We start from the raw sequence: 7,763 nt of genomic DNA, 5'->3' as shown, positions 1-7,763 counted from the left end.
ATAATAATAATAATAATAATAATAATTTTTTTTTCTATCCCACCCATCTGGCTGGGTTTCCCTAGCCACTCTTGGTGGCTTCCAACAGAAGGTTAAAAATATAGATGTGAAGCTGTTTTTCTAAGGTACGTCTTCACTTTGGGAGCATGTGAAACTGTTGTTCCCTCGACTCTTTGTCCTGTTTCAGTTAAATGGTTTCAGCCTTGTCCTTTGATAGCCAGATCTGATGTTTACTTGCACATAGTGCTCTTAAAAGGTAAAGGGACCCCTGACCATGAGGTCCAGTCGTGACCGACTCTGGGGTTGAAGCTCATCTTGCTTTATTGGCCGAGGGAGCCGGCGTACAGCTTCCGGGTCATGTGGCCAGCATGACTAAGCCCAGTGGCGTAGCGTGGGTTGTCAGCACCCGGGGCAAGGCAAGTAATTTGCGCCCCCTAACCCGTGGATTTGCGCCCTCTAACTCTAACCCCCAGATGTTGTGCCCGGTGCAGCTGGCCTCCCCTGCACCCCCCATGCTACGCCACTGACTAAGCCACTTCTGGAGAGCCAGAGTAGCGTACGGAAACGCTGTTAACTTCCCGCCGGAGCAGTACCTATTTATCTACTTGTACTTTGATGTGCTTTCGAACTGCTAGGTTGGCAGGAGCAGGGACCGAGCAACGGGAGCTCACCCCGTCGCAGGGATTCAAACATCCTACCTTCTGATCGGCAAGTCCTAGGTTCTGTGGTTTAACCCACAGCGCCATCAGTCTATGCTTTTAGTTGCGTCCTGATCCTGAAACAAACAGCTCCAAATAGGACTTTCTAAACAGTACTTTCTTAAAGTTCTCTCTCCAGCCAGAACCAATTTCCCCCCTTTTGTGTTTTAATTTTAACCTATATAGATCTTCCTCCTTATCTCTACCCCCTTTAAGAAACAAACAAATCAGAGTGCAATTCCATAGCACAGCTATTTTAAGCAACTTACAACAATTTTTGGGGATGTACCGTATCTGCAATGGATAACATAGGATGTCATTCACATGCTTTACTGTTTGCAGTGGCTAAAGCCAATTCCTTTGAACAGACTTCTGGGGATGTCAGATTATTAAGAGTTCTGTAGGTCACAGCAGTCACCTTGAATTTTTGCCCAGAAGGTTGCTATGGAATATATTGATTAACCTGCTTTGTGCTTATGCCTGTGCGGCTGATAAATTCATGATCCACACTAATATACCTGAACAAATCTCTAATGCTTTTACAAGAAAATTGGGATTTGTTTTCTGTTCTATGATTCCAGCTGGCAATTGTCTTACACCCTGAAGCATGGGATTGACTTAGTCTTATCATTATCTCGCTGGGTGTGCGTAGTACCCAGGAGAGACAGAAAAATAAAAGCCACTAGAATGTTAAGTACTATGAATCTGTTACAATGGATAAATATAGCCCCTGTATCAGAGTTGCCTGCTGGCCCAGATACTGTTTCAGGGAAATGAGGTGCATTTTAGAATCTTCAAGAGAAGGGAAGCCAAAAAAAGAAGGAAATTGGAATAAGAAAGAAAAGGGGGGAAAACACTTGGTTATGGGAGGAATTAAAAGGCAAGGGGTAGTTGGGATCAAGATAAGGTAAAGGTACCTCTGCCCGTACGGGCCAGTCTTGACAGACTCTAGGGTTGTGCGCTCATCTCACTCTAGAGGCCGGGAGCTGGCGCCGTCCAATGACACTTCCGGGTCATGTGGCCAGCGTGACGAAGCTGCTCTGGTGAGCCGGCACCAGCGCAGCACACGGAAACGCCGTTTACCTTCCCGCTAGAAAGCAGTACCTATTTATCTACTTGCACTTTTAAGGGTGCTTTCGAACTGCTAGGTCGGCAGGAGCTGGGACCGAACGACGGGATCTCACCCCGCCGCAGGGATTCGAACCGCCGACCATGCGATCGGCAAGTCCTAGGCACTGAGGTTTTACCCACAGTGCCACCCGCATCCCTTGGGATCAAGATAGAGGTCTTCTAAACTCTACCTTGGGCTGCTGATAAAGCGACCTTCTCTTTCTATGGATACAGGAATGATGGTGGGTTGCACTTGCCTTTGCGAGAAGAAATACTTACATGATCTGCAATGATAATTTCTGGCATCATCATAGGGTAAAAAGAACGTTTACGTACAACTTTGGCTTCTTTGGGGGGCTTCCAACTTTAGCTATCATAAATATGCATAATTTAGGGATGGGTGTAGGTAGCTTCTTCCTTAAATACAGAGTGGGGTTTTCCCTGGGTTGGGGCTCTGAAAACTGTGGATCTCTTGCAGGCATGACCATTGGCAGGATACTAGTATGCAACAACAGCAGCAAGACTACTCATCGTGAAGTATTGGAAGACCCAGGAGGTACCCACACTGGAAGAATGGCAGATGAAAGTGATGGACTACATGGAATTGGCAGAAATGACTGGCAGAATTCGTGACCAGGGAGAAGAGTCGGTGGAGGAAGACTGGAAGAAATTTAAAGACTACTTGCAGAAGCACTGTAAAATTAAGGAATGTTAAAATGATGTCTGGTTGAAAAGAAGTGGTACTGGTAAAAATATTTTTAAGAAAATGTAAATGGGGATTGATAAAGGATAAATGCCAGAGGGCAAGGATTTGCTGAATTTAATATTTGAACTGGAATACAAAATGGGAGGTGTGAGGAGGTCAAGAAACTAGCGAATGAAGTATAAGAGATGAAAATATTAACCTATTTTCTGTTTTGTTTTTTGGTTGTTCTTTTCTTCCTTTCTTTTTTCCTTTTTTTCTTTTGCTAATTGTTTCTTACTGTGTATTTTTTATATGTTTTGGTCTTGTATGTTTTTATTCTTGAAGTTTTTCTTACGTTTAAATTTTGAAACTTTTTATTGTTTGTGAAACTTTAATAAATTATTTTTTAAAAAAAAGACCATTGGCAGGATACTAGCACCCTGACAGATCACTGCTTGAGCCTATGTTGAACCTCCCTGCTTACCTTGGTTGACAAGGGAACGCAGGAAGGGATGCAAAAGGTATAAACTGAAATACTGATACAGCTTTGCTTGTTGACAAATTTCAAAGCTTCCCCACGGGGATTCCTTTCCTTATGTGCTTCCACAATACCACCTGCACGACATTGTTCAGAAATGATTTGAAGAGGGTTAAACGCTCTCCCAGGTTGAGCTCATCAAGTTGACATTTTTTTAAAAAAATAAAAATAAAAATGTATAAGAATCCTTGGGTGGCGTTGAGTCACATTATAACTTTTGCTATAATGATCCCTTTGCTGGTTCAGCTCTACCTGATGTGACCTATTGTACTGGCTTGAAAGGCAGAATGGCATTTTCTAAAAGCCGGGAGAGGTTTATGATTAGGGGACAGAAGAAAGGTTGGGAAATAATAAAAGCAAAGAGAGAAGTTATGGCATTTACGGCACCTGCAAACAATAGGGACAGAGTAACATTTCACTTGTACATTAGGCAACCTATGTTGCATCCCTAATATAACTCCAGGAGACAAGCTTGATTTGTTAAGAATAACTTCAGGCAGGTACCTGGGATCAGTAGGCGTGGAACATGTAGGAAAGTTACATGGCAGGCGGTTGTTAGAAGAGTCGCTTTTCATTGCGTTCCCAGCACTCGGCTCACACCATAATGTGCTCATTTATTATTAGACCCTGGCTTTTATGGGCCCTGGATTTTATAGGCACTGTGAGGATAGGAAGCATTGTGCATGTCAGAGGAATGCATGCAGGATACCAAAAAGCAAAGCAGGAAGGGAACATTTGCAGAAGAACAGGCTGTGGAGACGGAAAGCAGGTTTTGCCTGCAGGAGTCTCTGGAGCACTTCTCTCGCTTTCTGTTTTTGCACTTGTGGACAGAGATATTTCATAGGATTGTAGAGTTGGAAGGTACCCAGGGTCATCTAGCCCAGCCCCATGAAATACAGACATCTCAGCTAAAGCATCCCTGACAGATGGCCTTCCAGCATCTGCTTAAGAACCTCCAAGGAAGGAGAGTCCCAAGGGAGTCCATTACACTGTCAAACAGCTCTTCCGGCCAGGAAGTTCTTCCAGATGTTTAGGGCCCTCGTATTTATGGGACCGCCTCTCCTGGTATGCCCTGCAGAGGACCTTAAGGTCCATGAATAACCATAGTTTAGAGGTCCTGGGCCCTAAGGAAGTCAGACTATCCTCCACCAGGGCCAGGGCCTTTTCAGTGATGGCTCCAACCTGGTGGAATGCTCTGTCCCAGGAGACTAACCCCCTTCAGGATTTAACCTCCTTCCCTCGGGCCTGTAAGACAGAGCTATTACACCTGGCCTTTAATTTGAATTCAGCCTGATCTTTTATTTCCCTTCTCTTCCCTCCCCTTCCCCTTTTATGAAGATTGCCCGCTCTGAGACCCCACAGCTAATTCTCCCCTGGCCTCCTCGCTGGCCCAAGTAGGACCAATTCAGCCGAAGCAGGCTTCCCTCTGGTCCACTCCTCAGATTTAAAGGAGGCCAGAGGTCTCTGGGCTAATCTATTTTGGTATTGGTATATGGGGGGCTGGGCTAGATGACCCAGAGTCCCTTCTAACCTTGTTTTCAGTAAAACGAGGGAAGGATACTGTTAATTAGTTATTCATTAGTCATGAGGTCATAGGCATGTGCACACATGGGGGGTTACAATGTATGGTTAGTTTGCACGTGATCTATAGTACTCTTTATGTGGGAGTTTGCATTTATGTATTCTCTTCTTCGGCGCCTGGTCAGCTCAGCTGATTAAAACATGATGCTGATGGGGCCATGGTTGCATGTTGGATCCTTATGTTGGGGTAGTGGGATATTTCTGCATTGCAGGGGGTTGGACTGGATGATTCTTGGGGTCCCTTCCTGCAGTTCTACCTGCACAATTTATATCTGAATTGTTTCACAGTCATCTCGTCTGTGCTGTCCCAGCATGGAATCTTTAGCTGCTATAATTGACTATGCTTGTCGGGCCTGGGTATGGTGTGCCCCTTTAAAGAATTTCCCTCCCACCTGGGAGGTTTCCGTTGGCTTCTAAGAATGTGCACACATTCAGATGGTAACGGTTTCTGTTTTATATTCACAGCTTTCCCTAAGCGCAGGCTTATATTCTGCGGCTCTGTGGCTCTTCCTTCTAATTCTTTACTATATCACTTCCTAATTTTTTCAGTCCTTTTCCTTATTATGATAATATTAATATTGTACTAGTAGTGATGTATGGAAGTGAGAGCTGGACCATAAAGAAGGCTGATCCCTGAAGAATTGATGCTTTTGAATTATGGTGCTGGAGGAGACTCTTGAGAATCCCATGGACTGCAAGAAGATCAAACCTATCCATTCTTAAGGAAATCAGCCCTGAGTGCTCACTGGAAGGACAGATCGTGAAGCTGAGGCTCCAATACTTTGGCCACCTCATGAGAAGAGAAGACTCCCTGGAAAAGACCCTGATGTTGGGAAAGATTGAGGGCACAAGGAGAAGGGGACGACAAAGGACGAGATGGTTGGACGGTGTTCTCAAAGCTACCAGGATGAGTTTGACCAAACTGCGGGAGGCGGTGGAAGACAGGAGTGCCTGGCGTGCTCTGGTCCATGGGGTCACGAAAAGTCGGACACAACTAAACGACTAAACAACAACAATATATTGTACTAGTAACAGTAGCAACAATATTAGCACCATCATGCTGCCTGCTAGCAGAACCGAACAACAAGGGGTCATTTCTCCACCTCACACACGTAAGGGGCGCTCCTAGCTGAGCTGTGCAGGTCACTAAAAAGATTAAGAAGAGGGCGCTCTCTTCAGGGAGGAAGTGTACCACCACAAAGAGTGTTTCTATTGGAGGCATGAAGGCAACATTGGTTGGCTCTCCGACCGCATCTGGAAGCCTTGTGGCCACCATCAAGCGGTCAGCTCTCTCCTCCAGACGTTGGGTGAGTCCTTCCCCCCTTTCTCCCCTGATTATTCCTCTTCTAACTGTAATAAAAAATGTAAGGTCTTATATATATATAATAAATGTTCATAGGTTTACCAGCCAAGCATGTAGATGGATGTGGGGACCACATGTCTGGAGCAGCACAGGAAGACCGACGTGAAACTATTTTGACTCCCAAACCGCCCAAATGTTTTCTCTGCAAGGAGGGAGGGTGTGAGGGAATTGTCTCAGGAATTGGGTAATCACCATTTCAAGGGAATGGCCAGACTACCAGGAAAGGCAATCAGATAAGGCATTATTAGATAACCCAGCAGACAGGAAAAACAACAGCATTCAAATTTCTGTTGTAGACCACCTTTTCTGTGATGTAGGTATGATGTTTGTGTGGAGTGGTTTTGGGTTACACCCCTTCTGTGATGATTGTATGATGTATGGAGGGGTAGTCTTGAGCTCCAGGGCAGGGAATTTAAAATGTCTATATAAGGGCAGGCACACCTTTGTTCTGGGTCCTCCTCCGTCCTCCTGTGTGTGAAGGGAGCACCCTGTTGCAACCGTTTAATAAAGATCAGGCTTACTAGCCGCTTTGCTTCTCAATATTCTCTGGTTGGCCTCTGTTATTTTCTCCTACCAATAGGGAACCCACTTAAAGACTCTATGCAGGCTCTTGCATACCCCATAAGGAAAAATGGCAGATTTTGTTTACAACATAACAAATATTCCTTTTCTTGGTCACTAGGGAAGGGACAACAGGGACAGAACTATTGCCCGTTTAAGGCAGTGCTTGGAGCAGGCTGAGGTGCGCATAGCAAAATCTTGTTCTTCTCATCGCCGTTCTCAGATGGTTTGGCGCAGAGGTAGGTCTCCCGCCACTAGTTTTTCTGACAGTTCCTTGTGTCCTGAATCTCATAGGTCACAGCGCAGGAAGAAGAGATCCCGCCGGACCAGGAAACGCGGACGTGAGTCCAGGAGAGATTTTTTGGATTCATCAGAGACCCCAGTATGTCTGATTATTCTGATAGTGACTTAGAAGATCAGATAAAGGGGTATTGGGTTAACCAGAGGTTCGATAGCCGTCTGAGGGCCCCAGTCCTGCCACTCAACTCCTGGCCTAGGGCGGGGCCTGACAGGCCAATAAGAACTGCTGCTGCGGCTACCACCCAGGAGGACTCCCCTGCTCAGCACCTGAGGGCCCCAATCCTGCCACTCACCACCTGGCCCAGGGCAGGACCTGATGGGCACTATAAAGGACTGCTGCCGCTGCTGCTGCTGGACAGAGAGGGCTCCTTTTAAAAAAATAATTTTTGAAATGCTGTTATTTTTCTACCTATGCCATTTTAAACTGTGATATTAATGCTGTATTCTTCGTTTTAGACTTTATGTGGAAATTGTTTCCCATTTGGTTGTGTATTTTTTATGTGGTTTATTTATTGTTTATGACTTTTGTAATTATGTAATTAAGCTGTAAGCTGCCTTGAGTGTGTGTGTTTTTAACTGTGGAAAGGTGGCATACAAATAAAAAATGATGATGGTGATGATGATGATGATGCTTTGGCTTAGGTGCCTGCCTTGCAGGGGGTTGGACTAGATGACCTTTGGGTTCCTTCCAACTCTACGATTCTAGGAGTTTAATGAGTCTAACCTAACCTACTTCCAAGGGTTGTTATGGGAATTAAATGAGGAGGGGGAGGAGAACCATGGATGCCATCTTGGACTCCTTGGAGAGAAAGGTGGCAAAATAATGTAATAAAATGAATAAAAGAGCTTGGTAGAAGAGGTACCTTAGCTGCTAGTTTCCTGGCAGTAGCATCACTGCTGCTTAAGGAGAAAGAGGGGCAAGGTGGG

General features: G+C 45.2%; 1 long non-coding RNA gene across 1 annotated transcript; it reads left to right on the top strand.

The window, feature by feature from the left end:
- The first annotated feature begins 5,023 nt into the window (after window positions 1-5,023).
- On the top strand, window positions 5,024-7,087 carry LOC309533930. The gene is made up of 3 exons (XR_014220541.1): window positions 5,024-5,919; window positions 6,658-6,717; window positions 6,831-7,087. It is a non-coding gene; the product is annotated as an uncharacterized lncRNA (long non-coding RNA).
- Window positions 7,088-7,763: the final 676 nt, after the last annotated feature.

Source organism: Podarcis vaucheri, assembly GCF_965113315.1.
Source record: "Podarcis vaucheri genome assembly, chromosome: 6".
NCBI lineage: Eukaryota > Metazoa > Chordata > Lepidosauria > Squamata > Lacertidae > Podarcis > Podarcis vaucheri.
Note: the sequence above shows the minus strand (reverse complement) of the source record. Positions and strands in the feature narration are given on the sequence as shown.